Here is a 16,349-nt window from a genome sequence, read left to right as displayed (position 1 = left end):
ATTTCACCAAAAGAAATTGTGTGAAAAAAACAATGTATTTTTGATTTTTCTGTTGATATTTCTTGTGGTTTGGACTTTTGTTTGAGATCCAGTTGCTACCTCATGAAAGGTTTCTTCCCTGACACCTTCCTAAATAATCTAATAGCTGGATGTCTAAAGGGGTATCTTGAAAAGATGCTTTTAAATTCCTCACTCTCTAAAAGTTTTAAAATCTCAAACTAGACCAGAGAAAATGAAAGCTTTTCTGGCACTTATAAACAATATTTTTCAACCAGGCCAAACTTTCTGTAAGCAGAAAGAGAGCTGATGAGTCAAACACCCATGAGATCCACAATGGTCTTTGTTCTCCTAGTCTGTTTTATACAGTAGATGTACAGATACTGGAGGGATGAGTGGCAAAAAAAAACCCTAAAAGAGATAATCTCACAGTTCCTCAATACCTCAAGGCAGCTATGAAAAGCCACAACTAACACCTACTTCCATAAATACTTTTTTTGTTTACAGATAAGCCCTGCAGTCTATCAGCAGGAAGACAATCCCATTTTCAAGCCCATGTTCTATTCATCAGCAGCAAAGGAAAAGGGAAAAAAAAAAATCTTACAGTTAGTTTTGTCTCCATTTGGGAAACACATTCCAGTTCCTAACCAGAACTGATGCTCTGGTAAAAGATGAGAAGGGAACTGAGGGAATGCAAAAGGGGACTGCACAAGAGGAGGAGGGATGTAAGTGTGTCCATCCCCTGCCAGATGCTGTACCAAAATTTGGCACTCTGCTGCTCAAGTTGAAAATACTCCCTGCTTAGTGCTTAGTAACACATCCTGGATATCCAGCATACAAAAACATGAAAAAATTCTGTTAGATTGTAATGGTTACAAGGGAAAAATAAGAAAGCTTGTGGCACACACATAGGAAGGCCATTAATTCTTTACTGTGTTTTGATAAGGAAAGAAAAAAAACTAAAGCAGAAAGACTCAGCTTCTTTGAAGCTGGCCATTTTGTTAGCTTTTGCCTGTAGCTGTATTTCCTAGTCAGGAATGACAACAGAAACTTTAGATAATATTTATGTACTTACTTGCAGGAGAAGCCTCCACAGTTATTTGTATAATGAAAGAGATGTTGCCTTTATATCCAATTAGATAAATTTATCCTGTGAATGAATGGACCTTCTAAATGCACAATAAAAACAAAAAGGCTGATTACGGTGGTAGTATTTTAATTCATGAAGGGAAAAACTGAACATGGTTCCTTTACTAGAAAGAAATTATGTATTTCTTGACTTTCGATTAGGAAACACACACTTCTTTTTCTTTTGTTTTTTTTTTAAACTATGGAATCATCCTCCATCTTTAAGAATTTATTGTGAAGGGAATTTTGGAGTAACTTGAAAAGTAAATGCAGTAAAGATTTCATTCAGTTATGGTTTTATCTAAAATGCTCCTATTTATTTGATCTGGCTTCAGATCAGGGTCTTAAACTGGGAAAGCAGTGTTGTGCACTGTAAAATCGGGGAGAACTGTATCAGGGCACAAAAAGAAAGGTGGTACAGAACTGTTGAAATCAGCTGGCTTCTCCTTCTTCACTAAGGTGGGTTATGCAGCTTCTGCCAGTGCCAGGCCAGGGTGTCTGTCACACAGCCAGCCCGTGGGCAGTGCCAACACTCCCCAAAACATCAGCTTTCCTGCACAGGAGAACAGCATCCTTTACAGCTTGTGCTGTGCACAGGGTCCCAAAACTCCCCATGTGGCTGTCACCCTGCTGACCTCGGGGGCTCTGAGCAAGTCCTGCCCTTTGGCCCAGAGGACCAGCACTCCCTGTAGTAGCTGAGGGGTTTCTAAACTGCTGCAAAAATCCCCTGCCTCTTTGTGACCCCAGTGCAGGACCCAGCTGGAAATTACCTGATACGACCAAGACGCAGCCAGGCTCTCTTTAGTTAAGTCCAGCAAGACAACAGCTGTTCCTAGATCCTAATTAATCTCATTTGATGGCTGACATTGAAGTAGGCCAGATGAGTTGTCTCTCAAGGGAATTTGGGCTAACTGCATGGGAGCAGATAAGCAGTTTTCTAGCACCAGGTGAGGTGATTCCTGCCTCAGCCCCCAGTTTAACTTCAGATCCCTCATTCTTGCTATGGCTATCATCCCCTGCAACACTGTCGTATATTTTTTGCTACAGATGCCTCCTCCCTGCCCTCCTCCTTCTCCTCTTTTTGAGAGAATCTGCAGTGGTCCTAGAGTTCAAACAACCTGCAGTGCCTTGGACATACCTTTCCAAAACCAACATTTACAATTCATCAGTTTTTGGGTTTTTTTACCCTTCCCTAGCAGTACACCCAATTTGAACCAAAGCTGCCTTATTCAAAACACCTATCAGCTCAGCACTGCACAAAAGAGGAGGAAAAAAACAAAACAAAACACAACAAAACAAAACCTTCCTCCTGATAGAGCAGGTAAAAAGTTGGTAAAGGATGAAAGCAGTGAACACAGCACTGGCATATTAAAACTCACAAAAGAGTACACCTAGATGTCCCTGCTGTAGAGGCAATATTGGTAGAGGAGATTTTTTTGCTTTCCCAAAGCAGACACATTAAATATGACAAGGAATATTGGCTTTTCTATTTGACTTCAGAACAGCAAGAAACATATCCTGAATGTGAGAAAACTGCCTGCCACAATAGAACAGCTGGCTAAATTCTTTTGGCCTACAAAGCTTTTACATTGAAAATTCTACCTAAATTGAGGAAAATTTCATATGAGCAAAGAAAATTTTGTATACCACTATAATTTCCAGGGTTCATTTCACTTCTGTGCTCTGCTTCATGTTATGGTGGCACTGGCATTAGCCAGAAAGGGAACACAGAAGTCTGAGCCAGTGCCCTGCTGGTGCTCCTTCAAGCATTTTGGCACAGAAAGAATGCTGCCAGCCACGCTCCAGCATCACTTGCTCTGGACCACCAATGGGACAGAGCTAAAAGCTCACATCCAGCAGAATCCTTAGAAAGCTCTCATTTAAAGTACAGGAGTAACTGACCAGAAGAGCTGGGAACCAGGGGAGAGCCAGCTCAGACCCAGGTAACCATGGGGGAACATCTCATTCCCTCGAGGGCAGGCTGTGTCTGCACCCCTGGTTTAGAAGACAGAAGACCCAATCTACAGTTAATGATGATGTAAGATGTAAGATTTTTCTTTTTTTCTTTTGCAGCATCTCTAGATGGTTACCCAGTGTTACAAAGGTTATGTATCCTGTCCTTTGTGTCACTAATTTGGCCCTTCAAACTCTCCTTTCAGTGGCTATTGTGAGTTTAGTAGTTGAAAACCTCACAATTACCTAATTCATCTGCATGGCTCACATTTCAGGGTAAGTCATCACTATTATCCTCATTTTTAGAACCCAAGGACATAAAATTCACAGAAATAGTGAGACAGGCTGTGGAAAAAGTCACTGTGAGAGGCAAGACCACCACACTGGTGTTCCTCTCCCAGTCCCCATGCTCACATGGACAGATGTGGCATACAACAGCCTGAGCACACGTGTGGCTCTGCACAGGAGCCCTGCTCTGGAGTCACTGGGGGGACGTGAAATATATGTTTATTTACATTCCTTCTCCCACTGAACTCAGCAGCATTGCAAGTTCAGGCAGAAAAGTACATTTTAAGAAATAAGCACATGCGGCATTTTCACTGACTCAGTGTGCCAAAATTCTCCATCAATTCATTTTGTATTTGGCAAGTGAGATAAATGTTTCCATCCCCCTAAACAGCCTCCCTGACACCCCCACTGCCTCCCAGCACCCTTGTTGTTAATTCATCCTAAGAGCCTGGCTACTATCAGACTTAAAAACTCCCTTTGGAAACCTACAACATTCTTAGCACACTTCAAATCCCACCCACTCAACCACAGCCTTGGCAGTGGACACAGCCCTGCATTCATATCACTCACACACATTCCCTGTCAGCATTTCCCACCAAAAAAGGACCCAGGATGCAACAAGCAATAAAAATACCCTCTGAGTACTTTTCAGATACTGTGTTTGCTTACAAAATCACAATTATTGTTTCTATAACTTCTCCCAGAAATATTTAATGCAATGTTAAACAATTATGATAAAATCATATTAGTACAAATTCATAATGATATTATGACTAGCTAGAAATATTTATCAAAGCAGCTGCCTTGAGAAAAAGAAAAACAATCTGTTACAACTACAGCATTTCAAAATGTTTTCGTAGCATTTTATTATAAAAGCCAGATAAAGTAATTAATTTAATATATTTTTTTTAATTAAGCATTTTCTTTAGAGTGATTTTTCAACACAGGCTAATTTATTATACTAAGCAAAGCAGCAAATATTTAATAGAAAATGCATGTCTTAGCTGATGAAACATTTTCAGTCCATTGTTTTATATTTGGACAATTCAAGAAAATAATTAATGCAGGTGTGCTTGCAGAACTCAGCACATGAAATGTAAATGAAAAGTGGGTTTAAGAATAGGTGAAAAATATTCCCAAGAATGGATGAAATGACCTAATGAAAGCCAGAAAATGAGCCATTAAGCCCCTAGTCTTTCCCACATTATTTGAAGAAATGTGCAGAACTCCCCTGATGGGCAGTAAAACCTTTCTAGGATCTTTATGGCTCTGGCTGATGCCTGATGAATTCTGACTGAAATTCCCCGCCCAGTGTATCCTTTGCCTTTTTTCCCATTCCAGGACACCTGACTCCTCATGCTCCATACATCATACCTTGCCCAGGCTCGAGGTTGCTAAGTCAGATGTCTGATTACTGTGTACCATGATGAATAACCCAGAGGGCCTGGCCTCAAGGTGCCAGTTCCACCCTTAGCGAGAAGCTAAGGGATAAGGTAGGCAAAACAAAATATAATCTGAGCTCAGGTTCAATCCCCAGGCTGAGGTTTGATGGAATGTTTATTCAAGCAGCTGGAATGGCAAGCACATGCATAAAAGGCAGTATTTGCCATTTATTGTAGCTGTCATTTCACACTAGCGCAGTCCTGAGCAGGGAATGTTGCACAAGCCTTTCAAGCCAAAGTTGGCCTCACATCCCCGTTTTCATGTATGATGTAAGAGGTGTGCACTGCCTCAAACACCCAACACATTTGCTTAAAAGGGTTGACCCAGCCCAAGAAACGCATTCAGTGGAAATTCTTTCTTCTTGCCCTGGGCTTGATCCCTTCTCTGTTTGTTTTCCCCATCTGTTTGTCTGCTACAGATGTAGCAGCCTTCGAGTCGTCTGTTTCAACCTGCTCCATTTTTCATGCTTTTGAGAAAATGACATAGTGATAAAAGGTTTCACTTTCCCTTCTGCAAGGCTTTAAGAGAATTTGCTACCCAAGGGTTAGATTCACTGTCCTTCGGTGCAGTTATGGGAGCAGGTCTGACTTCTGCAATGAACATTAACCAAGAGCTGCTGTGTTACTCTCATTACCCGTTCACGAGTCCAGGCAACTGATGGCAGAACACCAGTTTCCCTTTCATAAAGCCGATAAAAGCCACAGGCATGGTCTCAGACACTCCCTCTCCACAGGCACAGCTGCCAGTTGAGCATTGCTTGGACAGCCAGGTAAGCACGGGGGCAGCCCAGCTGAAGAGGAAAGGAGCTGGAAGTGCCGAAGATTTAGAAAGAAGCAAAGAAAGAAAATAAAGAGAAGAGTTCCCCTTCCCCTCTATGCCTCACAGCACACCTTGCCAGCACAGAGTCAGGATCATCTTCTGGCCCCGGCGTTACCACTGGGGCTGGAAGGACCCTCAATCCCCTACAAAAGGTTCTGGAGTGGAGTTCAGCTTGGAAATGTGCTTTACCTTATCATCTCTCAACAGACACCTCTTTCAGAAAAATTAAGTGTTTCTTTAACACCCACAAGTGAGCAGTCTTAATTTACTTTCCACACGATTACACATACCTTCCACTCCAAATCCAAATTAAGTAATAAATAAATAAATATGAAACAACCCAGAACTGACAAGCCCCTTCATTTCTTCTACTTCCCCGTTTATTTTTCTGCTGGCGTTTTACACTACTGCTTTTAAAGGTTTTGTCCATGGTGTGTTTTCAAATGTTACAAGCAAGAGTGGGTTTGAAAAACAAGGAAGTTGTACAGTTGGAAAGCTGAAGTGCAATTGGCATACCAATAAATGCCTTGATAGCAACTTCAATACAACTACACTGATGTGTCTTGTTTGCAGAGCTTCTCTCTCTCACGCTCTCATTTTTTGAAAAGCCTTGGGCCCTGCACAGAGGATGAACCAGGAGTGGCCCCCAGTGTTACAAAACAGGTGGTTAAAAGGGCAAAGACTGTGCAAAGCAATCGCTGATGTTGGAGATACCTTGACTGGTATTCTGGACTATGACTGTGTCTAATCCTCTTAAAACAGGGTAAATATCACCTGACAAATGAGTGTTAAATACTGTGCTCCCAAGAGATTTTCCCTACTGATTCCTTTTCTTTTTTGTTTGATCAGAGAAATGGCATCAGGAAGGAAAAATCAAAAGTTGTCTCATCATTCCATGATGAATGTAGTGGGGAAGAGTTATGTCTTCATTTCCAAAAGTTGTGGTTTTATTATATACAAGCACAGAAATCTCTGTGAAATATCTTAATTGCACAGACATTTTAGCCTGTGCCTCTGCCAGCTCATATCCCGCTTTTGCTGCTCTTGGCCAAGACAGCAGAGGAGCTGTTCTTGCCATCCACAGTTCATCCTAGGGGTAAGAGTTCCCCACTGCACTGCTTCGGGAAGCCCCAGGCACACAGAAACTGCAGCCACTTTTCTGTACATCTTCTGAAGCACAGCCCATACCAGATGTCCACACTATCCCAGCAGCTTGTTCCCTGTCACACAGCTCAGCCTCTCAGAAAAATCACATCTGCTCTGGGTCAAGCGACACTGAGGTTACCAGGGGATGCTCTAGCATGATGTCCCTTCTCCACAGCCGGGTAAATACGAAAAAGGAATAAACCAGCTCTTTTTATTTCTTCATAACTCTGCCTGGTATGATGCAGCTTTGGTGGCAGTGACACATGACCTGTAATCAGGAAGTCTCAGGGAGAAAACTAGAGAGAAAGCATTGGCATTCTTTTTTCACTTGGAAGGAGAGAACCAAGTCTGAAAGTTTGGACACAGACGCCTATCCCTTGCTGTAATCCAAGCCATAAATCCCTGGTCACATATTCCTGCTGTCCAAACGTTACCAGGTCATCAAATGGAGCAGGCACGAGGAGATGGAACATTCCCCAGGATAATGTTTGCTATAGAGGAGTGTTGCAAGGAGCTGAAAATATAGCACTGGTGTTTTTGAGTAATGTTATTTTCTTAACCAAAGAAGGATGAGTGAAGAGGACTTATTCTGTTAAAGGAAGAAAAGAAAAAAGAAAAAGATCACTGAAAAGTATTGTATTCTGGGAGAGACAAGAAAATAGGTTTTTGCTCTATGTGAAGGTGAGGTAGAGAAGGATTTAAACTGACCTGCAAATTTCCTGTTGTGTGACTATTTTTTAATTCTGACTTCTAATGTTCCAACATTTCTTTAAAAAGTAGCATCTCAGGAAAAAATATCTTCAAGAAAGACCTTGAAACCATAGGCAATTTGATCAAGCCCACAAGGATAAAGCCTAGGGCTTGACTCTTGAGCCCTGGTGAAACTAGCTGAAGTGTTTAAAGCTGTTCCCATACCCTGCTGACCTCCCTGCTCCTTGGCTGACCTCCTGCACGCCTGAAGAAAAGCAGCAGAAGTGAATGTGTGCAAACATCTCAGCCATTCCCACTCACAGCCTCTTTTACCAGTGTGATCTCACCTCTCTGGCCTAATTAGCCCGAAGAGTCAATGACAACATGCTTGCAATTATGTAGGAGCTGCTGCAGTCATTGCTGAGGTGCTGCATATGCTCCTCTCTATTCACCCTGATACACACCTGGCAACTTCTTGCCATGGGGCAGGGAGAACACGGGGCTTGGGAGCAGGCTGAGTTGCTTCTGCCAGATCCAGCACTCAGGTCCCTGGTCCTGTCTGAACCACACGTGCATGACAGATTACAACACCAAGAGAAAAGATACAGGTTACATCTGGAGGAGGAGTGGGAAATTTTTCAGAATGAAATTGCCTTTTGCCTTTTCACAGATTTGCTGAGCTTGGCAATCATTTACCTTTCTGAAGCACTCTGACCACTGATCGTTATTTGCTGGGAAGAGAGAGAATCCTAGAGTACGACTGGAGTCTCTGAGCTCCTTCACTCCAAACACCGTCCTTGCTGTGGTTTATTGCACTGACAGGACAAAGAAAGTACCTTTGGAGGCTGAGTGGACAAACCCTCAGTGTCCACTAAAAATGGCAAATTCCACCCTGGCACTGTCCCTGCTCTCCCTGCTGGAGCAGGTTCTGCTCAGGCATTCACCGAGGCAGAAGGCAAATGAGAACATATCTGCAGCCTGTGGGGGCTCAGCTGGGAGAGCACAGCAGGAGGGGAAGCTGGGATGTTCTGTAAGGCACAACGCCAGCCTGACATCAGGCAGGGAAAACTTAGGTGCTGCCCTGGGTACTTTTACTGGCTTTTCTAGAAGGAAATTTATGTAACCTGTACAGCTGTCTCAAGGATCAGAAATGCTGCTTAAATGACTTAATGATTGCTTGGCTAGGGGCTAAAACTCCAAGCTTTTTTCAGAAGCATTGCCTCCTGCCTGGATGCAGCATTGAAGTACACACCTTGATATTGAGCAACTGCTGGCCAGATGCAATAAATAGAACTCTTCTTTCCACAGTTTATCCGCACAGAAAGTGTTTCCTCTCTTTTAAATCCACAGGTGTCTTTCCATTCCTTGGGGTTTAATAGCTCTGTTAGCATTAGATCAATCTTTTTCTTTACAATAGACTTTTCAACAGTAACTCTATCTTCCTTAAGTTAAGGCTCAGAAAAATTGACAGATCAAGAGATACTGTGCTGGGTGAATGCTGAAACCAAAAGAAAAAGGGGCAGAAAATCTGTACCTGTATCCAGAACTAATTAGATCTGGGGGAATAATGGATTTTTTATTTTTTTTTACTTTGGTAGATAATCATAAATTTTAAAAAAAGGTTAGATCAAATGCAAATCACTTTACTTATTTTAACTGTTGGAAGTTTTAATTAAGAAATACAGAAGTCTCTCACTATACTATAATTTTGGTGGTATTCAATTTTCTGAAAGGTTTTGAGTTCTTTTTTATTAGACCATTTTTTAAGTGAAACTGCAATGCCTTATTGTAATTGGGAAACAATAAGTCCTGTGCAAAAATGTGGAAATGAGAAGTTCCTGCATTTCTGGAATACAATGCAACTTTGAAAACAGCAAAGTAAATTTTAAAGATGTCTTTGCTTTTCCCTGCTCAATTTGGCCTAAATTCCTGAAGTTGTCACACAGCAGTTTTCCTTGGGTGAGCTGTAGCAGTAGGTTAGTTTCTCAAAGTTGCAGAGCTTTGAGCATGCCTTAAAGTAGTTCAGGGCCCACATTCTAACCTTGTCACAATCCTGACAAATCCTACTCTATCCAAAATCAGTGGCTTTGATCCACTTCAACATGAGCTGCTCATTCCATGCTTTTTCAGCCCCATTACCCGTAATCCCCATCCAGTGGAGGACACACAATGTAAACCTAACCTCTCCTTTTCCAAGTTTTGATTTTCTTGATGGTTTCTCATTTTTTATGTTTCTTCTGTTTCTGAGGGATTGTTTCCAGAAGTTTTCTGGGTCCATGATGATGACCAGGATTTGTACATCTCCCAGTTTCTGCCCCTGTTTTGCTCTGTTCTAGTGTAATCATATTTCCATTATTTGATTCAACCCCCACCCTTCACAGCTCACATTTCCAGTCTCACGCATGTTCCACTGCACCCCTACTCTTCATTCCTCCAAATTATAACAATACTTTTAAACTTACAAAGGGGAAAACAGTATGCATTATTCTGTAGACAGACAAGGCAGGGGTTCCACGTGGCATAAATCCAAGTGCAGGACTTGTAAAACCTTGTGTCACCAGTCCCATCAACCAGTGTTTCTGTCTAGGAAGTATTATCCAAATATAATTTGAAGAGGAGCTGGCAAGAAAAAAAAAATTCCCTAGAATTAAAATCCTCAGGGAAGCTGCATGTCCAGTGAGGTCCTGGGCTCTTTACAGGGTGCTAAGAGGGTTTCTCTGAGTAGTCCCACACCACTGGATTCATATGGAACAGAATCATCCCATAGAGTGGTTAGCAGATTATCAAATGCTTTTGTATTTCCACAAAGAACTATTCCTGGTTTTCATCATGTGAACTATTTTATATGTAATCTGTTGTATTAATCAAGTCCCAGGAAAGCCAAAGCCCTAAATCAGCCTAACAATCTGATTTCCCTAAAAGAAGTGTACATCATCATCCTTTATACAAGATAAGACCTCCATGCCTTGTCTTACCATTTCGGAGTTTTAGTTTTCTGCAACACAGCCATTTATCATGCACATAAGTATTCTGTGCTCCCTGCTCCACTTCTTTCAGGGCTCCAAGGGAACAATATTCTGTTCCCTTTTTTTTTCCTTTTTTAAAAAATTTACTCCTTTTTCTGGAGGACTGTTAAGGGGCCTGAAATCCCCCAAAAAGGGAAAAAGGAGAAAGAAAAATAAGGACTTTTCCTGGAATTTTTTTCCAAAGCTTAGTGATCACAAAACCATCTGGTTTTATCAAAAGTAACACAGCCTGAGAATGCTGGGGTTAAGGCCCAGAAGTCCCTGTGGAAGACTGCTTATCAAAAGGTACAAATATTAGCCTGACACCAAAAGAGGAGAGAGAAAAGAGAAAGAATATCATGGCTTAGGAAAGCCAAATTGTGACACTCCATCAAGAGATCACAGATGTTCGAACCTCTTCCTGTTATTTAAACAAAGCCCCAAACCCAAAAAACTCCTAATTCAGAGACTTATTTGGCTTTATTCAAGAACATATGAAGAGAAGAAAGCAAAAAAGCAGGGAACAGACTTTTTTGGTATTGCCAATGTGTTGAGAATAAAGTGAATCTCCAAGCAAGGGCCAGAAAGCTCTCCATGGTAAAAATTCAGTCTGAAGTTTACTAGATTATTTCTGAAACACGCAGAATTCACTGAAATTCACTGAAAGGGATGGCTGTGGCTGCTGAGTTTGAAATTAAAGATACATCTGGTTGTGATTCATGAGTACCTATGTGCACATCACAGCTTTGTTCTGCTTTGTGCACAGCTTGTCTTCTGGGGTAAATCACAAGGCACACTGCCTTCCTCCCGATGCCCAAGAAAGATGAGGAATGATGTACCATGTTGCTAGTGGTGGAATGAAACCTAAATGATCTCCAGGAAGCTTCATAAGTAGATGGTATCCCAAAGATATTACTGGAGTAATTGTTGTTCTAGCTATTAGGAATCTTAATGCTCGTCGGGAAAACTCAGATCACATAAACCTTGACTGTATCTTGCATGAATTGCTCAAACGTGATGAGATGGCCTTTCATGCTCAAGTGCTATTTTTCAGGATGATTTTATTCACTTCACAGCATTTGGTGTGAAACTACATGCCACAGAGAATTTTTCCAAACAGCATTATTGTCACTTTGGGTTGACAACTTTGAAGTTTTCCTTTAAAAGGAGGAGGAAAGCATTTCATGTAATGATAAAGGAAATAAAGAAGTCCTGTTTGAGGCTAAGTGCAAATCAGTGACTATGTGGGTTATTAAAAAGCATGCTGTCAATTTCCTGCAAACTTCTAGGAGGAACAACCCTCACATCAGCTTACTTTAAGTTTACTACTCAGCCTTTCTCCTACGTTAAACTTCAGCTATACTTGAACACACTCCTGTTTAGAACACCAGTTAGAAGCAGCATTCAAGACGGCAGGTATTCATAGTCATACAGGCCAGTGCAATTCTACACAAGAATTACAGTTATTTCTCCAGGTTTTAACAAGTGTCAGATCCACACAAACGTGAATCCTCGCTGAAATGTAGCTCAGCCGATGTAGTCATTTATTCTCGCTATTGACCTGAATATTGACCTAAACTGATTTACACAAGAAAGTCTTTATCCTTGGGCAAATCTGCATGTTTTGAAATCTACAACAGACCCTGACAAGCCAGTATGGTTTTGGCCCAGCATTAGTAGAATAAGAAATAAAAATTGCAAATACATAGTCATCAGTAATTCCCATGGCAGAAATACTTTAATCCATCCAATTTTACTTATAAACTGTACCTGAAGTCAGGTTTACAATGACTGTATTTAGTCAGATGTCCCATAGGCATTGCTGGTGAGGTGACTATGAGACCACCAGAGCTTTAGTAATGTTTAAAAGTTTCTAGGATCTCTGTAGGGCAGCAGTGCTGACAGCCTTAGGCTGAGTACTCAGCAGTGGCGTTGCTTGCAGTGGGAAAATGCAATGAGATAGGAGTTCACTGGCATGAGCAGTGTTGATATTGCTGATATCATCTGGCCCTGGGTTATCTGGGAAATAAATTACACTGGAGAACTCTTCAACGTAGCACTTTCATTTTTCCATAATTTCTCTTTGGGCATTATTAACCTTTATATTTTTTTACAGCAATTAGTTTTCAGTGTCCCATTTCAAACAGCATATTTATAAATACACCAATACTGCAAAATTCTGCTGCCAAAGAAGTGGACATTCTCCTCATCTGCATTACATTCAGCCTGCACTGTTTGCCACGTTAGAATACTGCAAATCTGAAATACATCTGCACTGGAAACAAACACGCACGCGCGCAAATGGGCGAGGATACACAACGCAGACAATTTGTCATCCCGTGTCGAGGGAAGCACCACCTGCTGATAGCACCATGTAGCTATGGCTCTGCTCCCACACTCATTAATACTGATCTCAGAGCCACTGCATCACCTGGCAGGACCAACAGTGCCAGGCAGGCAGAAGCCCACAGCGACTTTTCTTTAGAACCAGACTGAGACATGGAAAGACAAGCAGCAGCTGACATCATGTACAGTCCAAAGTTCGCCCTGAAAGGCATGTGTGTATTTTTAATAACTGGGTTCAACTGAGCAAAAGGAGATTGCTCAAATTCAGGAGCAAAATTTTTTTAGAGCTTTCAGCTCCTGGATTTACAGCTTGGGAGAGGTGGGGTGGGTGGATGGGTGTTTGGTCAAAGAAGATTTGGGGATTTTTACCTGTTTCCGGAGTGGCTGGGAAAATGGGTTTGAAGAGGAACAGCAAACTGAAAGGAAAGAGCAGCAATGCAAGCCTGCATGACAAAGATTTTCTCTGAACCCCAGTCTTCCTGCAAAGGACACCTTCCCAAACGCACAAAGAATGACAGCAGATTTTGTGCTGTGATGTATATGAGAGCAACATGAAGGACAAAGGGGTTTTTAAGTCTATGGTCAAATATATAGTGATCATCTGTCACTAAACAACAATACAACCTGATGTTAATTAGGACATCAATGAAGTAATTAACTCCATTCACACCAAAAGGTGACTGGGTATTGTGGTGAACCAAAGTACCTTAATACAAAAGGAGGAGAAAGAGAGATCCATTCATGTCTGTTCCAGATAAATGAATTGCATAAAGCCATCTCTGTATCATTTGGATGTGTTCTTGTAGATGCATCAGCACTCCCAGTTTTTCATCCTGGACTTACCAATAGATACTAATCACTAAGCACAAGACACCTCAGTGTAGCAGTCTCAAATTAGGCCTTAAAAGTAACTAATATATTTTCTTATCTATCACATGATTAGAAGATTCTTAGCATTTTTCTTTGGGGTGATAGTAATATGTAATTACTGCACTTCAGTGAAATCAAAGTGCAGCTTTTAAAGTCAGTGTGGTGTACACATCTGACAAAAGTGAGAAGAATGTTACCTCAAGCCAAGCTGTTTGATTTTCCTTTCTCCTAGCTCACTTTGCTACAAGATGCTTCACCAACACCAGATTGTCTTTAACCAGTACATAAAGAGAAACAACCATAAAACATCAAGAATATTTGGTGGCTCAAAATCTACTCATCCATCTCCACTACCACAATGAACAGAACAAAGCAGGGTAATTATACTTAATTCCTCTACCTAAGGCATAATACTTGGCTGAGCAGACTGGTAATAATTTAACAAGCTGTAATAAAAATCAGAGTATCTATCCATATGCATCTGCTATATGAGCCCCTACATTAATGAAGACCTAGCACTTTATATTCTCACCACAAAAAAGTCCAAATATATGTGTGTTCTAAAAGCCCACAATGTAAAGAGGAATGTTTTATGTTCATAAAATCTGAGAAAGAGAAGAAGATAATTGATGAGTGCCATAGTTAATCTAAAGTATTATCTTACTGAGTTTTCACATATCGATTTTGGCAGAAATAGGATCAAACTTTGCTGTCACAATGGTAAGAAATTGTTTAGGTAATGCCTGATTAGGTTTTAGTGTGCAAAACAAAATTGCCTGGGTATTCTGATGGTTATAACCCACCATAGCACGAATCTAATAAAAAAAGAATGAGTAATATAGCAATAAAACAAGTTTTATCAGGTCATCATTTTGTCACTGAACCAGTAGTTTTTACAAAAACATCAAAACCAAGAACTCAGTACTCACCCTGCAACATTCAGCTGGCTTGCATGGTCACAGAGCTAAAAAGAGCTCGAGCAAGTCTGGTCTTAGTGTCACTATTATTTGTTTTGACCTTTTTTTTTAATTTTCATCAATGAAATGAAATTCTACTTACGTGAAATAAACCAAAATCACATTTCAGTGATGTTTAGAGATCATTTCTGTCATTTAGATTTTTTGGGTTTGCTTTGAATGAGACTGGTAGCTCTGCACAAAGTACTGCTTCAAACTTTGCTTAAGAGAAACGCTGTAGGTTCTGTTCCTCTCAGTTCGGATTTCCCAAGCAGTTTCAAAAACCACAATAATGAGAGACCTGTTTAAACAGGACACAAAACACAGAGAAAATATGAGTTAGAGAAATGCATGTCATTATGTCTGGTCATTACAGATGAGCTCTGTCTCTGCCCTGGAGGGACAGAGATGGGTTAGCAGTCCCTTCTGAGGTCTTCTCCCAGCCATGGCTCCCATTTCCCAGTTCTCAATGATATCTGTAACCTGTATTGATGGACAAACAGCCTGGAAAATGGTAATTCAAAAAGCACAAATTTAAAGAGGCACAAACTGAAAATGGTGATCATTTAAGTTCTCAGTTCTTCATATCTGTGGCATTGGCTTTAGCTTCAGTCCATAAGAGAGACAGGGAGTATTTTGGAAGCACCTGTGCCAAACAGATCCCAAACACAGATGTCTGAGTCTCAGAGTGGCACTCAGTCACAACTTTAGCTCCAGGCCACAACTGTGCTAACAGCTCTGTACTAATGAAGGGAAACTTTCCCAAAGATTAGCACCACACTTCATCTTCTTTAATAAAATATGTTCTGGAATTATTCATCTGGCACATCATAAAATACCTGTTTTCTTTTAATTATTTTTTAAAATCTGATAGCTGGCAATGACTCCATGATTTGCAATTTCTCTCTCAGTTCTGTAATCACCCATACTGTGACTGAACAAATCTGAACTGGAAGAGAAAACCGTGTAAGGAAAACTAAGCAAATCCAAAAAGATACCACCTCTGAGTGAGTGAGGGAATGGACGTAAGGAATCAGGCTCAGACATCCCAGCACCGTCCCAGTGCCATTGTTTCTGAGTTCCTCAGTTGTCCCACTTGGGGGTACAGATACATACAGGCAAACAGCAAGTGTTCCTTCTGCACCCAGCCACAGTCACTCCTGGAAAAGTACAATTCCAGGGTGCGGAGATTACTTTAACAAACAGCTTTGTTGCTCAGTATTGGACTCATACTATACCTCCTAGAAACAGAAAACAGAAAATAAATTAACAACAAAACCAAGCTTTTGGACATGTTTCTTTAGCTATTATCTGTCTCAGAACCCTGGAACCAGGTTTTCTTTAGCAGTCCCCCAGAGGACAGTGCAAGGAACTGTTCTTTCACTTGCTTTTTCTCACCCCTGTTCAATAATGTTCCTCCCACAGTATCAAGAGTTACTACTTTACACACAGTAACCGAGTAGGACCTGTGAAATACAGCACACTTCTCCTGACTGCCAGTTCACAGCAAGCAGAAGGCTGAGTGTGCCTGAGGGGGCTGGGCAGGCCCAGAGGAGTGTGCTGTCCAGGAGAATGGGAGCTGCACTGCCCAGGGCCTGCAGGCACACTCAGCTCTCACCTCCACAGACAGCCCTGCTCATAAGTGCCTGCTCCTGCCTGCCTGCCCCGGCCGCTCCCCTGCCCGCTCCCCTGCCCGCTCCCCCGGCCG

General features: G+C 41.4%; 1 long non-coding RNA gene across 2 annotated transcripts in view; it reads right to left on the bottom strand.

The window, feature by feature from the left end:
- LOC107207075 overlaps positions 1–16,314 on the bottom strand; it is a 39,030-nt gene extending 22,716 nt beyond the window's left edge. Inside the window, exons 1-2 of one of the 2 annotated variants that reach the window (XR_001522602.2) lie at positions 15,643–16,314; positions 14,745–14,942 (exon numbers count right to left, since the gene is read on the bottom strand). This is a non-coding gene — a long non-coding RNA (uncharacterized LOC107207075). The remainder of the gene's footprint in view (positions 1–14,744; positions 14,943–15,642) is intronic. The other variant, XR_001522601.3, reaches the window with a different exon arrangement.
- Between the last annotated feature and the right edge of the window lie 35 nt (positions 16,315–16,349).

The sequence above is a fragment of the Parus major genome, chromosome 6 (assembly GCF_001522545.3).
Source record: "Parus major isolate Abel chromosome 6, Parus_major1.1, whole genome shotgun sequence".
Taxonomy (NCBI): Eukaryota; Metazoa; Chordata; class Aves; order Passeriformes; family Paridae; genus Parus; species Parus major.
This window is presented reverse-complemented; position numbering and strand designations above follow the sequence as displayed.